At 43.4% G+C, this 14,982-nt stretch overlaps 1 protein-coding gene across 13 annotated transcripts in view; it reads left to right on the forward strand.

Annotated features, from left to right (window-relative positions):
• The window catches only part of LOC117426863 (splicing regulator ARVCF-like), a 110,052-nt gene that overhangs the window by 860 nt on the left and 94,210 nt on the right, over window positions 1–14,982 (forward strand). Inside the window, exon 1 of one of the 13 annotated variants that reach the window (XM_059032742.1) lies at window positions 763–783. The exons of 11 other annotated variants lie outside the window; for them this stretch is intronic. The gene's annotated coding sequence lies outside the window, so the exon portion shown is untranslated. Of the gene's footprint in view, window positions 1–762; window positions 784–14,982 lie in introns of those variants that run through there. One more of the 13 variants, XM_059032754.1, reaches the window with a different exon arrangement.

A 14,982-nucleotide genomic window follows, 5' to 3' on the forward strand; every position in this document is an offset into this window, starting at 1 on the left:
AGATGCATGATCTGTCATTGAGCCGGACGCACGGCATGTGATGTCAGTCTGACTGGCAATGAAAGGGTTACCTCACTGTAATCGTACAACAGAAACACTGCCTCGTTGTAAATTAACACACGTGTTTCTACAGCGGTTAAAAAGCAGGACATTCAATCTCTGGAAATGACTGGAAAGTATAGCACGCAGCCGGTGTGGCGAACTGTCTGGCTTCCTTTGTGTAAACAGTACATGGTCTCAAGGCGGATTATTAAAGGACTGGGATGGCGTGACACACAATGTATCATTAAACACGAGCCTTGAATACTAATCCGTTACTATCCCCACTGAAATGTAGATTATGCATGTTGGGTTTAGCAGCAGGCAATGCAAATACCGTCGTGCGTCTGTGTCGCGATTGTATTCGGACAGAGCTTGGCCGCACCGCTGCACTGTGTCCCGGTATAGAAAGGGCTGCTTGCAACATGCGGTGTTATTTTGTTGCAACCCGTTATATTGGCCTGGGGACACAGTGTCGCCTCTGAGTTTGCAGGTTCGTCTTGATTGTGTTCTAGAGCTGATGGTACTGTATGTGTGGTGCGTTAACGATGAACTTGGCGCAATGTGTAAACCCAAACATTGTTTGATGTAGAGAAGAAGCTAAGGGCACTGGGTGAATTGCCTTCCTCCCTTCCAGAGACTCTGTTTTTTATTGTATGTAAGTGCAGTTAGTTGTAAATATATGGATTGAATTAATTGCGGCAGGAGCTCAACAAAACAGACAGAAGATGAAAAGAAGTGGCGGTGAGTGCAACACATTCACAGCATGTTTCTAATTGAACTCATTCTGTCCATTCCGTTTCTTTTTCTGCGGTGTGAACTAGCTCTCATACAGCCCCTTTTAAAGAGAGCAAGCCGGTATGTATTGTGCTAGGACTCCCTGTTCAGACTTCTTAATCACGATGAGCTGCACCAAGCAGCGATCACCTGGGTATCCAAACTGTCAGTTTTCTCTTCACTCAAGGTTATGTTAAGAAGAACCCTTTTGGGTTAAAGACAGATTCTAAGTCAGTGAATCCGAGTGTTTAACATGATTCTAAATCAGTGAATCCCAGTGTTTAAGGGTAGCAGTGTGGAGTAGTGGTTAGGGCTCTGGACTCTTGACCGGAAGGTCGTGGGTTCAATCCTCGGTGGGGATACTGCTGCTGTACCCTTGAGCAAGGTACTTTACCTAGATTGCTCCAGTAAAAACCCAACTGTATAAACGGGTAATTGTATGTAAAAAATAATGTGATATCTTGTAACAATTGTAAGTCGCCCTGGATAAGGGCGTCAGCTAAGTAATAAATAATGATTCTAAATCAGATCCCAGTGTTTAACATGATTTTAAATCGAATCCCAGTGTTTGACATGATTCTAAATCGAATCCCAGTGTTTAACATGATTCTAAATCGAATCCCAGTGTTTAACATGATTCTAAATCAGTGAATCCCAGTGTTTAACAGGCGGCCTGTGTGCAGTGGGTTTGATAACACGCGTGTGATGGAATTGTGTGCCATATTTGGATCCACTACATTTCCCTGAACCAGAAGAAAATAACTTCCAAAATGCAAACCAGCGTTCATTTTGATCAGGACCCCACCTGGAGGTTACCCTCATTATTAGACTGTTGCTGGTAAAAAATATTTTTGCAACTTTAAAGTTACTGCTATATAAAGACGTTCGCTGCAAATATTTAAACTATTGGACAGTTGTGAGATGAGGCAGTTGGGGATTGTAATTATAAATAGAAAGCAGCATAATAATAATAATAATAATAATAATAATAATAATAATAATAATAATAAACTACATCTAAGAAATTAAAATCCTGTGTATTTTTTTAATTTGTTCTGAATCCTTGACTGCATCTCAATGTCCATGTTGGTGAATAATTGTGCTTGGCACATTATACAGTCGCGTATTTGTAATGTTGAGAACTGCCATTCACAATGACTGACAACCGGCTAGATTTCCTGTAAAAACCACTTCGCGTCAAGAAATGAAACCACAGCGAATGAGGGACAGGTTTCATTAGGCGTCTGGATAACAAGTCTGCTTCTCGTTTGCCTGTGCTGCAGTATTTGAACCACGGCTTTGATAATGAATCCCATAGTAAAAGGTGAAACAATATTTGCATATATATATATATATATATATATATATAATATATACTCATGAGCAGTGAATTACTGTGCAGCCTCTTTAAAGTTACACAGAACTGCATGTGACACAAAACGACATTGCAGTGGACGCTTCCCTTCTTTACTGGTGTTTTGTCGGTATTTTGAACGTAATTTCTTTAATGTTTTGCCATTGAAAGTAAATGCGCTCTGTTCGGTGCTGTGTTGGCCATGTGCAGTGATTGCCGCTGAGAGAGTGCTGGTGTCCGCTCAGCAGGTAGCCTGCATCCTCAAGCAGATACGTACCTGGGGAGGTAGGAAGACCAGCTGAAATCACCATTCCTTGTCGCTGTTCCTCTAATATTGAGACAGGGCACATGTTTTTTTAAATATCGATATTGCTGGGATACAGAGATTATTTTCGAAGTTGATCTCCTGAACTGTAATGCCTTGGGATGAGAGTTGTGTTCATTTCCAGTGCAGGGAGAGCAGCGTCGGGAGCTGTTAAACCTGGCACCGCAAGGAGCACTCTCTTGATCATGATTGGTCTCCACTGGTTAAAGGTTGATTAGTTCTGGAGCACTATTGATTCATCTCTCTTAGTGTGTGCTGAGAGCATGCAAGGCAGGTGTAATTAGATCATTTCAAAGTAATTGCAGCCAGGCCAAGAGGCGTCGTCTGGACCAAAGTGCAGTGTGCTGTGCTCTCTTCCATTGTCGTGCACGCATGACCCACGCCTGCCTTGGAAGGGCTGCTGCCTTTGGGTTTGGTGCAGCAAAAGTGCAGAATTATAGATGAATGATTATAGATGGACATGGATGCTTCCTTTTCATTCATATCTGTATGTTATACAACAAATGCAGCTGGTTTTCAGATGCCAGACAGGTGCGATTTTTATAACTCAGTTTAATGGTAGACCAGCGACAGATTCTAAATGCTGAGCACCCTTTCTTTTCACCCCAGAGAGAACTCTGCTATTACCAGCCTCTGCAGTATTCAAAAACAAAGAGGCAGATTAGGTTCATGTCGATTCTTTGTGTTGATCCTCCAGAGAGCACGTGGTTTTCATTGTGGTGATAATTACAGCATGTGGTTTATGTTTCTGTTTTTAAGTTTGGTTTGACAAACCTTTACTGACCTGGTACTGAGACTGTGTACAATGATATACATTTTTAAATTCCTAAGACGACAATACCTTATTTGTTTTAAACCCCATATTTTTCCGAGACGCGTGTAATGAAGCTCAAGATGAAAAGCAATGTGCTTGTTTATTTGTGAGCGGGAGTTGGCAGCACAGTGAGAAGCTTCAAGGCTTTAACCATTCGTGTGCTGGGGCCTGCGGAGCACAAATAACCTTGACTGTGGCACGGTGAAAGCCTGCACTGCTGAGCCCTTTCGGTTGCTCCAGTGGGGTAAGACACAGAGCATGGTTTGGATACAGTTCACTGCCAGGGATGGAAATAAGACTCCCATTGCATAGCAGTTTGACCCATTCCTGGTTTTACTATGGGTTTAATAAGGCACACCTGAGCTTGTTGCCTATACACACTGTCTAATAAGCAGGTAGTAAAACCTGGAGTGGGTGAAACTGCTATGTAATAGGAGTCTTATTTCCATCCCAGAGTTGCTGATCCTGACTAGGGACGCACAGAGAGTGCTGTATTGGCCATTGGTCCCGTGTAAGGGATGAAGATTGCATGTTCATGCTTCACTGAATGGTCAGGGGCTCGTAGAGGCGGTACAGATACTAGCCAGGTAGTTCAGTAGCATCGCATGCTCAAGCTCAGTGGGAGAAGACAAGGTCTGGCCTGACCGCAGGATCAGAGGTCACCTGGATCTGTAAGTGGGTTTCAGCATTTAGGCATCGTCCAAACTGGGTGATTTCAAATGGGGTAGCAAACCAGAGAATAATCCTGGATTCTTAAACAAAAGAAAACCCCATTTGGCCTGATGAAAGTAATGGTGTTGTTCAAACCCTGGCGAGCAGTCCTCGCCTCTGTTTTGTGTAGTGGGTTTGGAAATAAGAATTGGCAGCTTGAGCTACGGGTTTGGGAAATGCAAACTGGAAAAGGGACAAGCAGAAGCAGTGCTTGCCAATGAAACAGGATGTACATTGACTTTAATGAAGAGGGAGGTCATTTTCTAAATCTGTTCAGAAGTGCAGTAATTTGCCTTGATGTACTGAGACCTGGCCCTCCCTCCCAACGTCCCGCAGGGAAGAAAGAATTTCTGACATGTAACCCCTGTGAACCCTGAACCTCCTCGTTTTAGTCAATGTGTTTCCAGTCAGATCCTGGCTCGTTCCTACGCTTTGTTCTCTGCATCCTATTTTCTATTGTGTTTGCAGTGCTGTAAGTATACAGCAGGCAATGTTACTGTTGCAAACACCAGAAACAAACAACCTGAAGCGATTTAACCAGCCACTGTGCAGTGACGAGGACCCACAGTCAGGTTGCTGTTGAATTTGTAATGTAAAAGTTTTACTGTAAACCAAGACTGCTGCAGCTTGAAGGCTTGATGATACAGTTTACATGCAGCTGGATATTGACAGCTTGAAGGCTTGATGATACAGTTTACATGCAACTGGATACTGACAGCTTGAAGGCTTGATGATAGAGTTTACATGCAGCTGGATATTGACAGCTTGAAGGCTTGATGATACAGTTTACATGCAGCTGGATATTGACAGCTTGAAGGCTTGATGATACAGTTTACATGCAGCTGGATATTGACAGCTTGAAGGCTTGATGATACAGTTTACATGCAACTGGATACTGACAGCTTGAGCAGTCTAATTGAAATCAGTGTTGCCTTATCATGAAAAACAACAAACCTCTGGACAAGTATGAAAACTCCAGATTTCTAGTTTTACATCTTTGATATGACATGATGGAAAAGGGCTAATTCCTGTTGGTAATTCTGAATAAACAAAGTGCAATAAGAGGACGGCTGATAAACCAAACTTCCTCTTTCACAATTATTTCTCTAATGACCTGTTGAAAGCTGCACGCCAGTAAAATGATCGATTTTCAGTAGAACATGCAAGTCGTTGAAAGGAAGACAAGAAACATGTCCTTAAAGGTTGTATCTGAATATCAGGCAATTTTCATTTAAAAAAAAAAAAAAGTCATTTTCAGATCTCTGCGCCACTTAACTAGGTTAAGAGTTAAACCACCATGTAATTCTGTACCTGATGTTGAGGGTGTTCATATTTTAATAGTGAAAAAGGCTATTTGTCTGAGTCGTTTAAGAATAAAGCTGAACTTGTCAAACCAACAGACAGTTAATAAAAAAAGCTACCTAGTCTCCCTATTTTTTGCTAACATGAATTTGATTATATATCTGATCTCGGCTCTTATGGAAATGTATAATTTATAATGTGGCCACACAAAATTTGATCACATTTGAGGTCAGTCGGTTTTCTGTTCTTGGAAGCTTTTAATAAAATAAGCTGGATTTGGTTTGTTGGGTGTGTCCTGTCTTCAGCACTGGTTTCTTGTTGCCATGAGAACCAGTTATTGCTTGAAATACAAGGCTGCCTGTCTCTTTGCTTCTTAACAGAAAAAGCAGTCGGGAGCCTAATCTTTAAGCCAGCATGGTGCTTCAGTGAGGCGACCAGCCCCACACCACCGCCTGCTTTTAACCCTACTGTAGCAAAAGGAGCCCTTCCTTTTCAGGAGATCACATCAAAAGGCTGTAAGGACGGATCGCTCACGTCTCTTTCTCTTCCCTCTTTTACTCGTTCGTTGTCTACAGTTTTGCTGTTCTTGTGATTTTATTTAAAGTGGTGTAAAGTAAAAGGTATTTAATCATTCACATTTTTATTCTGTGGTATTTTAAAATAGATAAATAAACCAACTAATAAAACGGTAAAATACAAAAACAAACAAAATATTTTCTATTAGTTTGCGATGGTGCATTCACTCACTCAAGATTAACATGTAGCAGCCTTGTGCTGTATTGGGGCGAGCCTGTTCTAGAACAAGATCCCTTGTGAAAGGAATGGGGCGAGCCTGTTCTAGAACGAGGTCCCTTGTGAAAGGAATGGGGCGAGCCTGTTCTAGAACGAGGTCCCTTTCAGGGTGCCCCTATTCCTGTTACAAGCTGTCCTGCAATAGCCGTGACCCCTGTGCTCTCTGGGTCATCTTCCCCTCTGCGGCTGACCGCTAATTTCAGCAGCTGGTTTCAGTTGGGACTCTGCGGCTGTCCGGGGGAGTGACGGGGGGTGTTGATCTTACCACACAGGATCGGCTCATAGATTGCTGGCAAATAAATAAGCAAATAAATAAAAGGAAGCTGTTTCCCTTTTCTACTTAAGAACTGGCAAGGAATAAGAGGGCCGTTGTGTCGGATCATTCCGTGTGTCGGACGAGGTGCCAGCGTTTTGTCACTGTGCTGCTTTCTGTCTGGATTGCAGTGTCCTGGTTCTGCTGGCTTAACGATTCACAGCCAGCGGGATCACAAGCTCTTTCAAGCAGCTGGGACTGAATGCTTGGTGGCATCAGCTGTCAAGAAGAGCTGCTATTTTTTTTATTTTGGTATTGGTAGAATATTTGATCTGTCAAAAACACAAATAAAAAAACAACGGGAGAACGGCTTCTGCTGTCCTGTCTCCGTGGCGAATGAAATAGGACGATTGATTGATTGATTGATTGATTGATTTGATTTAAACATTTGAAAATGGCATCAGAATCTGTGGGCCAATAATATAAATGTAAATAGTGTAACTGTTTCTGTTTATTGATGCTGTCAATACAGTACGAGGCTGTGAATGGCATCAGTGTCTCTGGTGCTTTCTCATCTTCTTCTCACCCCTCTCGCATTTGGAAGCCATCGCGTTTCATTGGAATTTTTGGGTATTTTTGAATGTTTCTAATTTTTTTTTTTTTTTTTGAGGACTGCATTCTGGGCTGTGTGACTAATACAGTAGTAAGCAGGCGTGATATTTGGCGTGGAAGTGGTGAGAGTTTACCACAGTGCTGGAGTACAATGAGCACATTGATTCATTGCTGCAGAGCTATGCAGTGTAGCATACTGTCCTGCTGCTGCAGTGCACTGTGCGTCTCACTACAGACCCTGGAATCTGTCCTGCTGCAGTGCACTGCACGTCTCACTACAGATCCTGGAATCTGTCCTGCTGCTGCAGTGCACTGCGCGTCTCACTACAGACCCTGGAATCTGTCCTGTTGCAGTGCACTGCGCGTCTCACTACAGACCCTGGAATCTGTCCTGCTGCTGCAGCGCACTGCGCGTCTCACTACAGACCCTGGAATCTGTCCTGCTGCTGCAGCGCACTGTGCGTCTCACTACAGACCCTGGAATCTGTCCTGCTGCTGCAGTGCACTGTGCGTCTCACTACAGACCCTGGAATCTGTCCTGCTGCAGTGCACTGCACGTCTCACTACAGATCCTGGAATCTGTCCTGCTGCTGCAGTGCACTGCGCGTCTCACTACAGACCCTGGAATCTGTCCTGTTGCAGTGCACTGCGCGTCTCACTACAGACCCTGGAATCTGTCCTGCTGCTGCAGTGCACTGCGCGTCTCACTACAGACCCTGGAATCTGTCCTGCTGCTGCAGCGCACTGTGCGTCTCACTACAGACCCTGGAATCTGTCCTGCTGCTGCAGTGCACTGTGCGTCTCACTACAGACCCTGGAATCTGTCCTGCTGCAGTGCACTGCACGTCTCACTACAGATCCTGGAATCTGTCCTGCTGCTGCAGTGCACTGCGCGTCTCACTACAGACCCTGGAATCTGTCCTGCTGCAGTGCACTGCGCGTCTCACTACAGATCCTGGAATCTGTCCTGTTGCTACAGTGCACTGCGCGTCTCACTACAGACCCTGGAATCTGTCCTGCTGCAGTGCACTGCGCGTCTCACTACAGACCCTGGAATCTGTCCTGCTGCTGCAGCGCACTGCGCGTCTCACTACAGACCCTGGAATCTGTCCTGCTGCTGTCTTGTCTTGTGAACCTATTAAAAACTAAACTGAAGCTTTCCATTCACTCTAAATCTTCTAATCATGACATCATTCATCATGCCTGAAAGTGTAGCCTCGGGCCCAATCACTAACAGAAATATAATCGCTTCTTTACTCTGAAATATACACACTTAATTGATGCCTGCTGGAGAGACGGATGGATCGAAAATGATGCATTTGTTTCTGTTTTCTGTATTGCTTTGCTCTTCACGTACCCCACGTTGCAAAATGTTAAATAAAAACGGTGCAGTCACATTTATTACTGCTTGTTTTAGGGACATTTTGACAGCATTTATTAAGACAATAAGAATTTCCATTTTGCAGAAAAGCAAAACTGTATAGTGTAGCCTTCTATAGAGGGTCCAAAAAGAACTTACTGTCTTATTGTAAAAATAAATTAAAGTGCATTACAGATCAATGTAAATTGAATCCCGCTTGTGAACATCAATGTAAAATATTAAATCTAAAATAAGAATGAAAGCATGACAAAAGGTTTAATGTAATAAACGTTGCTTTACAGCTGTAAGTGAAAGAGTAATACAAACCCGCTCACTGTGGACTGTGAGAGGGGTCCAGGCTGCCCCACAGTATCTGCCTGTGCTGCTCACACCGGTCCAGAGGGGAGGATTCATTTCAGCATGCTGAGCACGCAGGCGGGGGGGGGGGGGGGGGGGGCAAGGTCATGCACACAGGGGGCATTTAATAAACAGTACATTACTAGAGCCTGCTGCACACCTGACCACAGGGAGACAGCTCTGCAATTAACATTGACACAGTAGCCTGGCCCCACAGTGCAAAGAGGGGAACTCTGACCTTTGTTTCAATTCCAGTAACCCTTGCGGTTCAGAAATTAGAATGAAATAACAAAACATCAGATATTTGTGGGGTATCAACTGATGATTATTATTATTATTATTATTATTATTATTATTATTATTATTATTATTATTATTATCATTAAAATGATATGAAATCTTTTACAGAATGTCTATAATAGCGGCTGGATGACCCAGTATTTTGCAAGCCCTGTTTTCTGTGTTCTGCAGCATTTCGTTTTAACGTGTGAAGTTCTCCGTGCAGCTATCTGTTAGTGTTTGAATTGCCTGGTCAACGAGAAAATTGTGTCCTGGTCCTTTTGGAAGTCAAGGAAGCATGCTAAATCTTAAAAGATCTTGGATTGAATTTTAATGATGCAGATTATCTTTCCCATCTTAAAATGCCTTCCACTGGGGCATAGGGTATTATTATTTTTTAAATGTATATTTTTCCCTTCAAAACACATCTGCTCTTTCAGACTGCCTGGGGCTCATAGATCTGTGACCCCTCCTGACACACTGCTGAATAATGCAATCATCTTATTAAAGTGTGTACTGCCAAGATGGATGCAAACTGTTGCAGAGAGATGCATTCCTCTTTGATACTCGGTGGCTCCAAGCATCTCCACCTACGCAGCCTGGCTCCAGGTTCCGAGCCAGCTCTAGAATGTGTGTGCTTGCTGTTCTTGTGTGTGCCTCGGCAGCTCGTAATGCCACAGGGTAAGGCTCACACTCTGAGCAGAAGCAGTTCCCTGAGGTCACATACTGTTTACTATCGAAGACAGCGTATGGTTATTGAACCGCAAACGCTCAGTAATTCTGTCTTGAGGGGAAGTGAGTGTGCTGGTAAATAAGCTTATTTTTGTTCAGTTTCCCCAGGATTATCATATAAGAACAGCTATTGGCAGAGCCTCTTGTACGACCAGCTGTGATCTTGCTGCATAAACACATTGAAACCAGCATGAGGTTTCCCTTTTCTGCATGATTCTTCAGGCACATTGAATATATCAGTCATTTCAGGGACTTGTGTATTAGCGATGGGGATTGATAATGGGATCTTCCTCAACAAACTGTTTTTTTTTTTCTTTCAGTTTTGCAGTGTGAATGTTAAGAGGTTGTGTATGTATTGCCCTTACAAGCAGACCTGTACTGTGCAGTAAACTCCCAACTAGATTTATATCAATCCTGTCCCTGCTGCCACAAGTAATACTCACTCACTCTCCAGCAGCCATTTTGTAAGAGCTTTGTGGCTGCTGAAGATTGGTTTCCTTTCTGTTTGGGGGGGGGGGGGGATTAAATGCAGCGGAAGGATTCAGGTGAATTATTCTGCCGGGAAGGATGACTATTCCAGTTCCAGAATGTGCTGTTAGTTCCAGAACGAATGAGCTGGGGGGTATGACTGCCAAGCAGCGGGGAAAAAGAGTAGCAAATAAAGTGATAGGCTATGACAGCGCAGAAGCACAGGTCTGATGAAACTTGATAATAGCATGACATGCTGTGGTACAGTTTTACCCCTGCACTGTATAGAGCTCTTGAGGCTGGGGTGGTTCACACTTGGCGTGGCGTATGCACAGTTTTACCCCCTGCATTGACAACGCTGTTTAAAACACATTAAAACGTCTCGCTGATAGTGACGGTTTGCGCTCGACGCAGGGTGTTCAGTGACAGGTTTTTCTTTTCCAGGCATTTATTCATTTCTAATTTACACTTGTCTTCTCTGGCTCTGCCATTTATTACGCTCCCTGTGAGCTGACTGCATGCAAGGTCAGCCCAGGGTTAAAAGAAAAGCTGCGACATATCTTAAAGATGAAGGATCGGTGAAGCACGGTGCAGCGCATTTTATCTCTGTGCAATACACATGTTTGCAAACAAAACTGTTAACATCTCTTACTGTCCAGAGTAGACTGAACCTTATAGATTTGTATGTTTAAAATACTGACTAATGTTGGCTGGCTATTGCAGTGTATTGTTCTGCATACTGTATGTGAAACGGATCCTGGTTTTTCTTTGATTAGTTGGGTCCAGTATTCATGGAGCAAACTGCTGCGTTAATCCCTGTATTATTTTCACCACAATGTCTGATGTGGTGTTTGGCACGTCGGAATCTGTGTTTGCCTTGAAATTCTGGCACGGATCCCACGAAGCTTTAAAGGGAAGTAGAGGAAGCAAGTTGCTAGCTACCTGAGCCTGTGTTGTGCAGATAACTTGTGTACCGTGTGGTGAGGAGCAGACTCTCTGTGCATAACCCTCGACCACCACGAGGAATACTTTCCTTTTTCCTTTTGCTTTGCTGTTAATCTCTCCCTGCTTCATCCTACTCCCTCTGCCGTGCTGGCTGATCCCTTTCAGCCCTCATGACACAGACTTTCAAAATACATTTGCGTTTAATAGGATGCACTTAGCCCAGCTTCGTCTGCCACACTCCCTAATTAAATTGCTGGTGTGCCGTCACGATATGCCTCCCCATCAGACTTTCTATACAATGCTGGAAAAAAGATGCTAATAAATTCTGATGGGACGTATTGTACTTTTTTAAATGGTTATTTTACAAAAATGTAAAAGAAGAGATGCCATCAACACATCACTTTACGATTAGGAATACACATTGCCCATGTTTTAGAAACATGGAAGATGAATTACCCGTGTTTGAGAGTCAACAAACACGTTCACACCACATGCTGCTAACTGCATGATTGAGGAAGCATCCTAACTGCATGATTGAGGAAGCATCCTAACTGCATGCTTGAACCCGTCCAGACTGTGAGGGGAATGCACTTTGCTACCTGATTGCCTTCTCCTTTCTATTCTCTGTGATTAATTCTCCTTCTCACCGAGCCTTCCCTCCCTTTCCTGCTCCACTCAGATTCCCTCGGCCGCTCCTGTGACTTGCTGGCTGATTTGTAATTTTTTTAAAGGGCAGCTGATGGGTCTTTAATGCAGAAAGGATTTTTTTTTATTTTTTTAATAAGAGCACTATCTGAAGCTGCACAACAGCAAGAGTGGGGAAGCTTAGTAAGGAAATGAGTAACTACCAGGAGAGTTCTCCCTGCAGGAACCAATGATGTCAGAAGACCTAGTAATTACTTTATCTCGTCCGCTTCATTAGGTTGAACGAACTCCTGAAATTTCACTCCAAGGGACTGACTGGGTGGGTGGGGGGGGAAGAGATATATAGCCACTCTCTCAGTGAGCTTACATTTATTATATAAAGCTAGCGTGCCAGCGTGTCCTTTCTATTTTGTGCTTTTTAATTTGGTTTGAAATCCTCAGGCACGCCTAATTTCATAATGCCTGCTGGGTCCCATGAATCTCAGGCAGTGGCAGTGTAATCGCTGAATGTTGGCACAGACTAGCAGAAACGGTTCTGTACTGCTAACTGCTAACTGTACGTGTGTGTGTATCAGTGTGTGCGTGCGTGTGCGTGCGTGCGTGTGTGTGTATATATGTATATATGGGATGACACACACATCCCAGTACACGTTCGTGCAATTTGAATATTCTGGACACTGTGGTATTTAGAATGGTCTGTAAATGCATATACCTTGTGTGTCTGGGACCTGTTTTAAACACACAACCAATTTTATAGTTGAGAGATCGTTGGAAAAACCTTGCAAGTGGGGTGTGTTTCCCTCCACTTGAGAATGCCGTGCTCTCCCTGTTTGTTTCGCTATGTTGACTTTCACAGCAGGAAATCGGGGAAATATTGAAGTCGGTGAATTAGTGAAAGGCCCTTATACCAGAGAATAAAGGACTTTCACAGATCACTGTAGACCTGGCATAACAGGGAATTAAACACCGCAGGGTATTATCAACTGAACTGTCCTGCAGTCCAGAGCCACACAGGCAGCACAGTGAGGTCTCTGCCACCAGCCTGCCATTCCACTGAGTGGATGTGTGCAATTAATCTGGATCCTTGAAACAGAGCTAATTATAGCAGGAGAGGGAACTGTGTAAGCAGTTCAGAAAACCAGAATCAGTCCTGTTCAACATCCTTCAGAGTACAGACAGTGAAAGGGGGGTAGGGGTCAAAACCCTTGCATCTTGAAACGTCAAAGACAGTGACCTGTAATTGCCTGTGAATGCTTTTTAAATCCTTGCTCGCCAGTCTGTTTCTTTTTTCTTAATGCTGAGTGTGCAGAGATGTAATTCGTTCTGGCTCTAATTCAGATACTGCAGAAACAGGTCCTTGGTACTGCCTGTAAAGCATGAAGCTTGTTTAACCAGCCGAGTGTCACCCTGCAGACCTACCATTCAGCAAGTTCCTGTATGCACTGCTAATCCAGCCTCAGAGCTTCAGAGTTTAGCTTTGGTTGAATATACGGTAATGCTGTATATCCCTGTGCTTGTGGCTGAAAACAAATAGCCATTTACCAGGAGGGTGAGCTGTTACTAGTAGGATCTGTTTTGGCAACTGGACTTTACCTAAAAGTATATTTCTCTGGGGCCTGGAATGCAAGTGTCCATGAAGAGAAGCAGCTGCTGTTGTACGCTGGAAGTGCTGAAGGGGTTTCTATGGGAGTGTCAGAGCGGTGTAGAGCTCCGCTGTGCTGAGCGTAGTTCTGTTTCCTACACTGTGCAGAGCTGGCTCTATCCTGCACCTCGACACGCTCACTGTTGACGAGTGTTTGTTTCTTGTGGTACGCTGCTGTATAATTGGCCTCTTTGTCTTCTCCTTCCTGTTGTGTTCTCATCAACAAGATTATTTGAAACTCCCACATGGCACGGAGCTGTATCAGTAGCTTGTAAGGCATGCTTTGGGCTTTGTGCACGGTCTGCCAGCTCTCATTGCCCTCCAGTGATGTGGATTCAGAGTATTGAGGTCAGGCGTTGCCATCTGCTGTTAGGGGGACAGGAAGCATCATGGCTGACATTAAATTGAGTTCAAAGAGCAGCTAGGGGCTGCAACAGTTCCTGATTGAAATACTGTTCTGGGTATGTGAATGAAACCACTGTATTCTTTCACTACCTTTAATGCAATATATCTGCTGCTACTGAATCTGTAATTCTTAATTTTATATATATATTTTTTCTAAGTGCAAATTATTGCAATTGCCTGGTATAGATACAGGAGCCTCGCTGTGCACAGAGCATTTTTTTTTTTGCACCATGTTTGGGTGATGTGCAAAAACACCTGCAAGATATTTATAGGGACCAGCCATGGTAATGAATGAAGATAATTGATTATACCACGGTGAAGAAAGCTGATGATCAAAACTGAGGATTAGCAAGAATCCAAGGCTGCTGCTCTTTCTAATTCCGTCACGGCTTCTTTTAGAAGGCACATTTGTTAACTGTTATTTTGTTAATTCACTGTTAAATGAGTTAGGCCTCCATCATTCCCAGGTTTACATTTAAAGGTACGGTTTTTAAAGAGGTTGTCATTTTGTTGCTAGGTAGATCGGATTGAATGTTTTATTTGATAGTAGATGTTTTGTAAGCTAGTTTTTTTTTTTTTTTTTGTAGTTACTTTTTTTTCCTTATCCACAGATCTGTTTTAAGTCCTTTATAAGCCACATTTGATACCTGACAGGCAATGCAACAAATCTTGTCTTTTATAGCGCGTAACATTGCTATAAAACGATGATGTTGAACGCAGTGTTCTACAGTCCGCTTGATTCAGTAATCGGACGTGACTAAATGATTGATGGCGCTTTGATTGCTGGCCCAGTTTTTTATTCTTCCTGAATAGCAGGCCTTTTGTTGTTTGTGTGTTTGTGGATTGATGAAGTCCTGCACAGTACAGTACAATGCCGTGCAATGCAGTACATCACAAACACAACCTCGTTCTTGCTTCTGTTGCTCTAGGCACCGGAGACTCCAGTCTTCTGACATTTGAAACGAGTACACGTTATTTTGTGCTCGGGTCAGGCAGAGGTAGTATGTGTCCACAATGTGAGGAATAGTTTTGGTAATTTTTGTTTTATTGTTTGGTTTTGTTTGTGGTCCCTGGCTCTTTCTCATGCAGATGCATTCAAAGCATATTCAGTCTACAATGCCCCACTGTTCTGCTGGGGCTAAAATATTTTAGGGAGGGTGGAGGCTGTGG

The sequence above is a fragment of the Acipenser ruthenus genome, chromosome 11, assembly GCF_902713425.1.
Source record: "Acipenser ruthenus chromosome 11, fAciRut3.2 maternal haplotype, whole genome shotgun sequence".
Taxonomy (NCBI): Eukaryota; Metazoa; Chordata; class Actinopteri; order Acipenseriformes; family Acipenseridae; genus Acipenser; species Acipenser ruthenus.